The following is a 12,298-nucleotide window of genomic DNA, read 5'->3' as shown; positions in this document are numbered from 1 at the left end:
ATTCCCATGGCAAAATTTTGACCAGCACTAGAAAGGCAGGGAAAAATAACTGGAGATGAAAGCAGGACTTTCACTGGCACATATGGCTCCCATGTTGTCTCAGGAGAGAATTGATGACAATTTGGGTCAACCGTGTTCACAGAATTTTTAGTAGTTTCAGCCAGATGTATCAATCTGGTCTCAGTGATATAGAATGGGATATACAATAGGGATATACAATACAAAAACATTTTCCCCTCACCATGTTCCTTTTGCCTCTTTCTCCCACTGCAACTCCACGCCTCTCATATCTACCTGGAGTATCCTCCTCCTCCTGTGAACTTAGTCACCTTCCCCCTCTCCTTCAAACCCCTCTTGAACACTCTCTCTCTTTCACTTACCCTTCTGCCACTGATTTACACTCAGGTTCAGCTACTCCCTTGCTAACAATGTAAAATAACTAAAACAAAGATGAGCAAAAAAGTCCCCTAAACCACCCTAGAAACATGACAGGCCACATGTCTGTAATTAGGTAGAAAAGAGCAAGCTAACAAAAATCTACAATCATGTTCTAAATCTTCTCTGCTTTCTTCTCGTTATATCTTTCTGCTCTCTGTGATTTTGATGATTGTGTCATTGTATTGTCTTTTAAAGTGTAAGTCCCCCAAAATAAAATGAGGGTGGGTTATTTTGTTTTGTTTTACAAGTCTCCCTTTCTGTAAGAACTTCTGCTTGGAGGTTTCTCCTTTGCTGGGTTCATTTTAGACAGAATGAGGAAAAGGAAGAAAGTTCACTTTCTCTTCCCTTTACAGAGCGGAATGGTTGCTATTGGTGGGAAGAATCTTATTCATCATGTAAAAAGATTTAATCTCAGAGCCTTGCACACTCCCAAATTTTGGGAAGCAGGTCAAAATCTCCAAATCTGGATCTGGAGCTAAATATTGAAAATAGCTCGTATGTTTATACTAGGCAGCTCTGGCCCCAGCAGCAGCTCAACTCCCAGCCCCACCCACCATCCCCAGCCACAGTTCTGGCGCTAGCCATGGCTCTGCTCCCAGCCCTCAGCCCCAGCTCCGCTCCTGGCCCCACCCCTGGCTCCAGCTCCCAGCCCCAGCTCCTGACCGTGGCTTCCAGCTCTGGCCCCAGCCCAGCCCTGGCCCTAGCCCAGCTGTGCCCTCATTCCCTCTCTGCCCCCCAGGCAGTTCTAGTCCCAGCTCCTCCCCCATCCCCAGTTCTGTCCCCAGCTCCGCCTTCAGCCCAAGCTCCTCTGCTAAGCCAAGTGCAATAATTGGAGTGGGCGGGGGACAGGGACAGACAGATTCCTTTACTGGCAAAGGGGGGTGTGGCAGGACAAGTTTTGGCACCACTGTTCCAGAAGCTGCCAGAAACCAGCCAGAGCTGCAGTATGTATGTAGGTAGGTCTGGCATGTTTATATATCTTTAGTAAGCATGGCTGTTCGGGACTCAGCTGTGCTCCTGTGGTTTCCTCATGGTATTTTTCCAGTGTAAAGAGCAAAAAGACACAACACAAGGAAGTGGCAGGAGCATAGCCCTGGCATCCCACATTCTGGCTGCAAAGAAGTGTATGCTTCCCCCTCTCATGGGGTGCAACAGCAGCTGCATTCACCCAGTGTGGCAGACCACTCCAGGAGGCATGGTGCCTTCCTGAGCCACAATGTCGTGGTGCTCCCCTGAGGCAGCGCAGCAGTGTATCTGCTTAATGCAGGTCTGTAGCTTAATGCCCCAACAAAGCTCATTAATGCGCCTGCATCAGTCAAGCCCAGCCAGAAACACATTCACCAAGGCTCATTAAAGAGTCTGGCTCTGTGGTTCCTTCTGAGGATAAGGAAAGGGGGACCAGTGAGCAAGAGCAGCTCTCCACCTTCTGCAAAAAAGCAGAGGGCAGCTTCCTCTCTCCATCCTCCCATCCCCCTGCCAGCCCTGGCTTTGAGGAACAGTGCTCCTACACAGCCCCTCTCCTCCTCTTCAGCTGGTGCTATGAGTGCTCCCCATCCTGTTTCCATTTATTTCTCTACTGGCTGAATTAAACAGTACAATGAAGTGTTTATGTGACAGAGGGCTGGAAGCAGGTTGTTGAGGTAAAGCCCACCATAAATAGAGCCGTTAATTCAGTTGCTGGCATGGCTTTCTGTTATCTTCACTATACCTCCCAGAGGGTATTAGCCCTACCCTTTCATTTGAGTTGGCAGCAGAGTTATTTTTTTGCACCTGCTGCTCTACTCCGATAACACTACAGGTCAGCTTTGATTTGTTGGAATATAAACAAAAGAGCAAAGCAAGGCATCTGCCTCAACAGCCTGGGCCGGTTTGATGATAGAGCTTTTCCTATTACTTTTCATATAAATGTATGCTTTCAGTTCTGGAATGAATCCCTGCTGCTTCATAATAGGCCTTGGCTACAGAATAACCCAGCTTCAAGAGAAGGAGTGCCATAATCAAATATTTGGCCCTGTACTTTTCCCTCAGCCAAAACACATGAAAGGTAAAATGAGCCAAAATGGACTTAAAAGTGACTGGAAAAGGAAACTGATTGAGTGTGCGCCCTTTTCTTTCTTCTTTATAATGGATGAAGACCTGAAATTTTGGGGGATTTGTTTTCAAAAGAGGAGGGCTCTTTTCATCATGCTTCCAACATTAGAAAATCAGCCTAGGATTCTCAAATGAGCCCAAGAGAGTTAGACAACCAATTTCCATTGAAATTCACTGTCATTTGGATGCCTAAATCCTTTAGGTTCCTTTTGAAAATCTGACCCTCAGTTCCCATCCAGACTCTATGATGACTGGAGAACAAGTGAAATGGTGACATCCCAAGAGCATGAACATTGAGCTACTAAGAGATAAGGGATGTTTTAGAATAATATTCCATAACTACATGAAGCACTTTACCAAAGAAGGTAACTATCATTAGTTCAATATTACAAATGGTGAAGCGGAAGCATAGAGGTAAAGTGCCTTGCTTAAAGTTACACAGGAGCTCATTGGCAGATCTTACAGAACTCAGATCTCATGGCTCCCATTCCAATGCCATAATCACTGCACTAAATTTATGGTATGGAAGTGAGTTAGGAAGATTATGCTTTATCTAGCAAGCTTAACTGAAATTACAGTAGGGAGGGATGGAATGTTCTCTACACAAGAGACCAGTTCAGACTGGCTTTCACACCATTCCACCCCTCAAAGCCATCATACGCCTAGCAGGGTACTGAATGATAACACACTCAACCAATCAAACTCATGGTAAAAGTATTGCATCATCAGAACAAGCTGCCATTGACCTATCAGTGATCCTGAAAACAGGCAGCCATTACCTAGAAAATCCAGAGAACTGATTTACCCTCACTGTGCTGTCACATTTACAGTGATACCTGTTTCCTAACATGAGGTGTTCCAATAAAATGTCTTCTTGAGTTATACTATAGTAAAGCTGTGTGTTGTAGAAATAGGCACAGTGACTATATAAATCCTTTTCAACCGGGAAGCTGGGTCCAGAACCAATGTCTTGCAGCACCTAAGTAGAGTAATCTTCCTACTGCTCGTGGAAGTCGTAAGAGTTCCTATATCCATTTTCCATTAGTTCCTATATCCATTCTTCCATGAGTCATACATACCAGTGCAGTACATTGCAAAATGACTAGCTAAGCACTTTTTCAGGGACTCATAATGAATGATTCAATCAGATCAGCAAAATAAAACGGGTCCAGTCCAAAAACAAAAAAGCTAGAAGTCACTAAGTTAAGGATGAATGGTGTCTGTCTTCATTCTGGACATCCTGGTTGTGGTCAGTTTTTTAATGATAAATCATTTATCTAGAGACCAGACCCATCATTCATTCAGACTTTCACAACCATTTTGCTTTTGTGCAATAGGAGTTTGGTGGGAATTTTCAGTACTAAAGGTTATATTTTTATTTGATGTCTTGCAAATGTTATGGGTAGTATCGTTGCAGGGTATGGGTCTTGCAAACAGTAATCTCTCTGCAAAAGATGAAAATATCCCAATAGTATGTCCCAGTACCTGACATACCAGTGAGGCTCCTTCACAGTCATTCCAATCTATTGGTCAATTGCAGAAACAGATATCCTTTGATAGTACATCACAGAGACACAAAAGACAGGCTCCTTTCATACTGGTGTGTAATAATAATTATGTGTTTTGGTAAAAATCATTAGGACAATTTGGGAGGGATAAATATATCATGCATCTAGTCACTGATTTTCTAACTACAACATCTTGGCCAATTTTACATGGCTTTGTTAAATAGGAAAGTAATTATACAGTGATATAAATAATCACTTATTGAATGTCAAGTGCAGAGAAGTGTAGGGCAATATCTAAAACAGAAAATGATTATTTTTGTTGTTCTCACTCTACAAAAGAGGACTTTTCATATAGCTTATGAATCTTTACAAACGTTTCTAGGCTCTGAGCCTTTTCTGATGGCATCTGAGCTGATTATTACAGCAAACAGCTCAGGAGTGATGATACAGCACTGTCTGTATCTTCTTCATAGTGGGCAGGGACTTTACATTTCTTTTGTGGATTTATAGCTATTAGGAAAGGTTCTCTTTCCATTGCTGCATGGTAATACTGTTTTACTGCCCTGGGTAATATTGATTTGAATATTGTCGTTAATAGTGATTGCATGGTACCCTATAGTATGTTATTCCAGAGGTTCTACTGGGATCTGCACAGTCCATTCCACTGGGCCATCAGAAAAACACACAGTGAATGCCATCTGGAATGTTGGGGGAATTTGCTTGGGGGCTCATGATGTAATCTCTTTCTCATGGAATGACTCACAATGGGGAAAAGTTGCAGAACCATTGGTTTATTCCATTGACTAATTAACCCTATTGTTGCAAACTGTTTCCTGTTGATTTATAGGGACAGACCTTTCAGTAGTCACAAGTCCAAACTCCCCAAAGTTTTAAAGAGACAAGGTAGGTGAGGTAATTATATTGTATTGGACCTACTTCTGTTGGGGGGAAGATAAAAGCTTTTGAGCTACACAGAGCTCTTCAGGGACTATCATGACTATACCACTACTGCAAAGCAATGTTTAAGGGTATTCAGATCATTGCATTTCGTACAGGGCTCATCCCTAATAAGGCTCAATTCAACTCCCATGAAAGTAAATTGAGGGACTCCCACTGACTTCAATGGAAGTTGAATTAGCCCTTAACCAATTCCCTTTTTTAGTTTTGGGCCTTTCTTCTTCTTGTCCCTATGCCACTACCACCAAAAATATTTATTTACTAAATCTTTATAGGCATTCATGTACTTATCACTAGAGCTGTGCAAATAACTCCATTCTGAAAAAGTCAAAACAAAAATTAGTGACCCAAAAGTCAAAAATAAAATCGTTTCATTTTCCAAGTTTCAAAAAAGTTTTTAATCTTTTTAAGTAAATTGAAATATATTTCAAAACAAAGAGTCATTTGAAATGTAAAAAATGAAGCATTTAATTTCCAAAATGTCAGAACAAAATGTTTTTTTTTTCTGGGGATTTTTTTTTAACCCAAACAATTTGGCAAATTCAACATGAATTCACACAGTGTCTACCCACGTCTGCATTTTTTAGACAACAAAAGTTCTCCCAGCTACTTGTCACAACTCCACTCATTGACATCTTGATGTCCTCAAACAACTGAGATTAATAGAAACTGGATCAGGTCCTTGGTATATGCAGGCTGCCAGGTCAGTTCACAGGCTTAACTCAGAGACAAGAAGAAAGAGGAACATACTTTTGGTGTTACTGTTTTTTGAGAGTTCTTAAGCTCCAGGATCACTGAGCAGTTAAAAGCATTGGGCTTTGCCACTGGTGCTATTAGCCTTCTACTCTGCTAACAGTAGGTTTACAAATAATACTGCACTGTCTTTAAAATTAGTAACAAAATCCAATACATTTTTTTGTCCCAAAGTTCTGTTACTGGACCCAGATTTAATTTTACAGCAGTATTGCAAGCTGCACAGGTATTAAAGTCACTAATACTTCATTTTAGCACCAAGTACATCTTAACATAATATGTCCCGACCTTCTTTTCAGCAAACCATTTATAAAATTCATGATTGAAAATTCTGCCTGTGATTCCTTTCCTTGTATGCTCTTCTCACCAACAACTGAAAATCTAATCCTCAACTGTATGCAGCATGAAGAGAAGTTGAGCAATGCAAGATCTGAGGGAATCACACTGAGGGGAATCACGTTGTTATCATCAGAAATACATTGGTTAGTGGTCAGCTGTTTAATTACATCTCAGTCTTGGCACATTGACCAATATTAAGTCAGCCAGTTGTGTTCTGTGCCACCCACCTTCCAAACCAAGGCACATCAGAGACTATGTAGCATTGTGTGTAACCAGCATGATTCAAAAAGACCACATTCCACTTCAATTTCTTCAGGAGCTCAAGCACCAATTAGATCTGTCTGAGGCCCTAAACATCACAATGATCAGGATCATCAGCAGAAAAATTGAATGCATCAATATAATTTGTGGCTCTTACCTTGGTCTGGATATTTTAATAGGGAGAGCATGAAGATGCATGGTGAATGTAAAGAACTGAGTCTGGAAGAGTTTCCATGATCAGACTCATATATGTGTACAGGATGTGTGCAATGTTAATATCTCCACTGTCTTGAAAGACTTCCTTCAGATATTGCCAGTAGTCCTCGGCTTTGAGATTAACGACTTGATGCTCACTTCTGCATGACAAGTGTGATTTTAGGGGGGAAAACCCACCTAATTTATGTTACGTTCTTTATTTTGTGTCCTCATAGTTTTGACTGTATAATTTGAAATGGGATGGGGTAACATACTCTAGCAAACAATTCTGCCTGAGCAGGAGATAGAATGGATCACCTAAAATGACAGAGCTTTTCTGTCTCTAATCGCTGTTAATCTATGATTTTGGATGTTTTGTTTTTACTATTTTATCTCCATCCTAAATTCCTCTTCCTATATCACCAGACACAATGAGTACCAGTGTTTAGATGAGTATTCATTGGGAATGAAAGCAGCTGAAAGAGGCTCTACAGTTAACTGAACAATTTTAGAGCTGAATTTGTCATCTCACAGTTCTCCGCTAATTCCTATATCTAATTATCTGTCCATAAGAGCATAAGAACTACAATGCTAGGTCAGACCATGGTCCATCTTGTCCAGTATCCTGTTTCTGATAGTGGCCCATACCAGAGCTTCAGAATGTGTGTATAGAACAGGATAATTATGGAGCGATCCACTCATCTTCCACTCCTGGCATCCATAAATCATAATTTTAGGATCTTCATGAGCATGGGGTTCTATCCCTGACCACCGTGGCTAGTAGACATTGATGGACCTATCCTCTATGAACTTCTCCCATTCTTTTTTCAACCCAGTTTTACTTTTGGCCATCACAACATCATATGACAATGAGTTCCACAGGTTAGTTGCATGTTGTATGAAAAAGTACATCCTCTTGTTTGTACTAAACCTACTGCCTATTAATTTTGTCAGGTGACACCTGTTGTTTTTTTATTGTGTGAAAAGGTAAATAACATTTCTCTATTCACTTTTTCCATACCATTCATGACAGGTTTCAGAGGAACAGCCGTGTTAGTCTGTATTCGCAAAAAGAAAAGGAGTACTTGTGGCACCTTAGAGACTAACCAATTTATTTGAGCATGAGCTTTCGTGAGCTACAGCTCACTTCATCAGATGTTTACCGTGGAAACTGCAGCAGACTTTATATACACACAGAAATCATGAAACAATACCTCCTCCCACCCCACTGTCCTGCTGGTAATAGCTTATCTAAAGTGATCAACAGGTGGGCCATTTCCAGCACAAATCCAGGTTTTCTCACCCTCCACCCCCCCCCACAAATTCACTCTCCTGCTGGTGCTAGCCCATCCAAAGTGACAAAGTTGTCACTTTGGATGGGCTAGCACCAGCAGGAGAGTGAATTTGTGGGGGGGGGTGGAGGGTGAGAAAACCTGGATTTGTGCTGGAAATGGCCCACCTGTTGATCACTTTAGATAAGCTATTACCAGCAGGACAGTGGGGTGGGAGGAGGTATTGTTTCATGATTTCTGTGTGTATATAAAGTCTGCTGCAGTTTCCACGGTAAACATCTGATGAAGTGAGCTGTAGCTCACGAAAGCTCATGCTCAAATAAATTGGTTAGTCTCTAAGGTGCCACAAGTACTCCTTTTCTTTTTGCATACCATTCATGATTTTATAGACCTATATCATATCCCCCTTAGTCGTCTCTTTTCTAAAATGAACAGCCCTAATCTTTTTAGTCTCTCCTTGTATGAGAGCATTTCCTTACCCTTGATTATCTTTGTTGCCCTTCTCTGAATCTTTTTAAAGTTCCACTATATCCTTTTTGAGGTGGGGTGACCAGAACTGGACACAGAACTTTCTTTTCACTCATAAAAACTCAGTGATGAGAAAATATCTGATGTTACAATAATGTCCTAATTGACTGGGATGGCACCAGATTGTTCCTACACAGTGGTAAACTATTATTTCCAGTGCTCACTGGACCATGTTCTATTACAAGATCCCACCACAACTGGAATAATATGAACTCTTGCCACCCTCTAACTAGCTGTGAAATGCTGTTTCTCTCTCAAAGCTTTTTAACACTGACAAGGGCTGAGTCACAACTGCCTACTTTGTCATGATGTCCCAATGTGGGAAAAATAAAGGATTAGTCTGCTCTGCTACAGCCTATTGAAACTCTAGGCTGAAATTGACATTTTATGGTGAGATTTGTTGCTTAACATCTTTGTCATATTTGTCTGAAGACTTTAATTGCAACTGTTTTCTTTGGCTGTCAGACTTATTTTAACAATAGGTCTTTTCTGTTCTCCAACTCTGGTAACTATAAAATGCAAAGTTTACATCAGAAAACTGACTTAAACTGCTACCAGCAAATTACCAACGAAAAGCACTCAGAACAGATCCATTGTCCCACCAGGACTATTCACAGATTAAAAGAAATATTGCTAGAAGATAGACACACTGAAGATAAGCACATATACCGAAAGCTAGAACAATAAGTATTAAGTAAACCAGTTTTACTTTATAGTTGGCTATGGTATAGCTCTTATCATTATGAACTGGTTTCTGTTTTCCAAAGCCTATGAACAAAACGAAGAAGCTGGATGCACTTTAAACTTAGATGGAAAGACAACGTGATATGTCTTTTTTAGGTAAAATAATTCAAACATATGGCATAGACACAAGCAAATATATATACATATATATCCAGGAGGTCTACAAATAATATTTTAAATCTCTCAAGCAGTGAAATACTAGTAAATGTATTACTGCCACTTTATACTTTCAGTGTATTTCCTGATCAGCCCTGCTGTAAAAATCAGTGCAATCTCTTCTACTAAAATATTACAACAAGACTTTAGTAGATACTGTTATTTGGAATGGGCTAAACCTTAAAGACCATACACTGTATTTATTCAAGTAAAACTACCATTGAAGTCAATGGGAATACAACAGGCAAAACTCTGAGAGACGAATTCTTAAAGCTTTTACTGAGATTTTATTCAGTCCTTACTCACACAGAACATGCATTGACTCTACAGTGAAGAGTTTTAACTGGGAAGGGGCTAAGGACTTTAGGATACAGCCCCAACTGAAACCAGTGGGAGTTTTAGTTGAGCAAGGATTGAGCAAAAAGTAAGCCAGGTAGGATTTTCTATCATCCTCATAATTATCACCATCACTACTACAAAACCAGCAAGATCATTTTATCTGTATAGTGCCCACACATGCTGCGACACTAAGGAGACTCCATGCCAATTTCACCATCAATTTTAAAGGTCTGCTTCCACTACCCTTGCTCACATTGAATGGTACTTTATTAAATAACTAGCCCCAGTGATTTGACTGCAGTTACTCAGGGGATAAAAGTATTATTAATGTCAGTAAAGGTGACACAATTGGGCCCCAAAACATCATTAAATACATTATTATAAAAACCACGCTCATAAAACTAAGGGGCAGTTGCTGACCACCTTACTCGCCATGAGTATAGAACTTTACTCGCATGAGTAGCCCCATTGAAATCAATGGGACTATTCAAAGTTAGTAAGGCTGGCTGATTTGTCCCTAAGGAAATACAAATAGTAGGAGTGTGTTCTTAAACACAAGCAAGGGCAGGACGCAGATTCAAACCAGGAGAGTAAAAGCGTTTATTATTTTAATGCTCAAAAACTTTTGATTAAAAGAGGTTAGTTGCAGTTTCAAAGTGGGGGGAAAGGGGCTGAGATGGGTGTTGAGTGGGAGTGATTCCAGTGCACACTTCTGCACTCTTTTATCTTCAGTGGTGTTCGTTTAAAAGGAAGTTAAATAAAACTTACCTCATTTAGCTGCTGATTCTGAAGGGGAAATCCTTTAGCAGAGGCAATGAGAAGGCTGTCTAGAAAATGGCAGGTGTTAAGTAAACACAGGTGCTAGGTTAGCACTTCAAAAGCCTCACACGAGTGATGATAAATGAATGTGATATTAATTTTAAAACATTTTGCAGAACATTTAATCAGCCAATGGGGGAATTCCTTACGTCGTTTCCTGTTCTTTTGATTGGGTCTGCAGCAATAAAAAGAGAGAGAGCGAGAGAAAAAAAAGAAACACTGCAAACATTTGCATACAGCCAACTCACACCTTAGTGTTCAAACAAAACAGGTCTAACCAGGTTACACATGTATGTCAAGAACAAAAAAGAAACCAGTCAATGGACGAGGTCTTGATTGCTCTGTAGTTGTTTTTTAAAGACCGTCCTGCCTCCTCCTTTTTTATTTGTTTGTTTGGTTGGTTGGTTTTTACAAAAGGTTATTTCAGGTAAATAGGCAGCTTATAATTAGAACAAGGAGAAGTAAAATGTAAGAATGTCCAGAACTTAGGACATTTAAAATTAGACTGGAAATAACACTAGAAAATGTACTGTGAGGAACAATCGTACATTAGCAGGGAGATAGACTGGATGATCCAATGTCATTCTCCCTTCACTTATACCTGTGGGCTTCCATTTAACTTAACAGGGCTTCACAAGCATGAGGGAGAATTGAGTGCATTACTTCATTTTCACCTCTAACTTTTGTAAATATCTGAGTGAAGGAAAAGATAATGAGAAAAATCTCTTTTGGGACAAGGACATGCTCATATGTGCAGGAGGATGAACATGCATATGTATGTGCAACAGGGCAAAGGTGGGAGAAGGTGGACTTAGGACTGAGCGTTGCAGTACTGAACTTTTAGGTGCCCTGCTGCCTACTGGAATTCACAACCCTGAGTTAGGTGCCAAGGCTCACTGTCCAATGCATGGGGAGAATTAAGCCTAAAATAGGGATTCACCAAAGCCAGGGAGCTGCCTAAGATGGACAGTGGCAAATGCTGAGGAGAAGAATGGGGCCTAAGTCCTACCTTCAAAAGGCATTAGGCACCTTACTCTGGGCCAAAGGCAGACTTCTCACACACACACACACACACACACTTGGATTTCACCTAAGCCAGGTCAGCCCTTTTTCAAGAAAAACAAGGGGGGGAGGAAGAGCCCCCCCCTTATTTCAAATATGCCACTGGTTAGATCCTTAACCCAGGATGGGGGAGATGTGGGATCAAATCCCCACCCTACCTGATGTAGGGCAGGGACTTGAACCCAGCTCTCCTAACTCCCTGCTGAGAGCCCTAACCACTGGGCTATGGGATATTCTAGGGTGTATATCTCTTAATCTCTCTTGTTGAAGCTGAAATACATTGGTGCAAGCAGTTTCTTCTTTATGACAAGTTACGAAAGAGCAGTAGTAGATACCGGTAATGAGGAGGGGTGAGACTAGTCTGTATGTTTCTCCTCCAGGGATTACTGCTAATGGTGGAAGGGTGTCTCAGCCCTATACCAGATGTTTGCTTACCTCCAGCCTGGTAGCCCCAGGCCAGTAAGACTTCTGGTGGCCGGCACCTGAACTGTTCTCTAGAGTCAGGGGACGAGTGATAGGAGCAGAGTCAGACAAAAAGCAGTTGCCTGCACAGCCAAAGAAATCCCATACCATAAAAGTAGCAACAATGAACGTATACAGTCTGACCGGGAAAGGCGTGGAAGTAGCTGATATGACAGTAAGGAGAGGTAGTTATGTTTTGTGCCCACAGGAACATGATAGACTGGGAACACAGCCAAGGAGTTGGTCTTAAATTGTAAACTCTTCTACATGGGTGACAAAAGGAACCATAATGGAGTCAGAGCAGTAGTAAGAGGAGAGTTGAAGAAGATGGTGACTGAACTTTTTAGACTAAGT

General features: G+C 41.0%; 1 protein-coding gene across 2 annotated transcripts in view; it reads right to left on the bottom strand.

Moving 5' to 3' along the window:
* EHF (ETS homologous factor) overlaps window positions 1-10,545 on the bottom strand; it is a 39,380-nt gene extending 28,835 nt beyond the window's left edge. Inside the window, exon 1 of one of the 2 annotated variants that reach the window (XM_073347939.2) lies at window positions 10,370-10,545. The gene's annotated coding sequence lies outside the window, so the exon portion shown is untranslated. The remainder of the gene's footprint in view (window positions 1-10,369) is intronic. The other variant, XM_073347938.2, reaches the window with a different exon arrangement.
* Window positions 10,546-12,298: the final 1,753 nt, after the last annotated feature.

Source organism: Lepidochelys kempii, chromosome 6, assembly GCF_965140285.1.
Source record: "Lepidochelys kempii isolate rLepKem1 chromosome 6, rLepKem1.hap1, whole genome shotgun sequence".
NCBI classification, from domain to species: Eukaryota; Metazoa; Chordata; order Testudines; family Cheloniidae; genus Lepidochelys; species Lepidochelys kempii.
The sequence above is the reverse complement of the archived record's forward strand: the minus strand, read 5'-3'. Positions and strand labels throughout refer to the sequence as shown.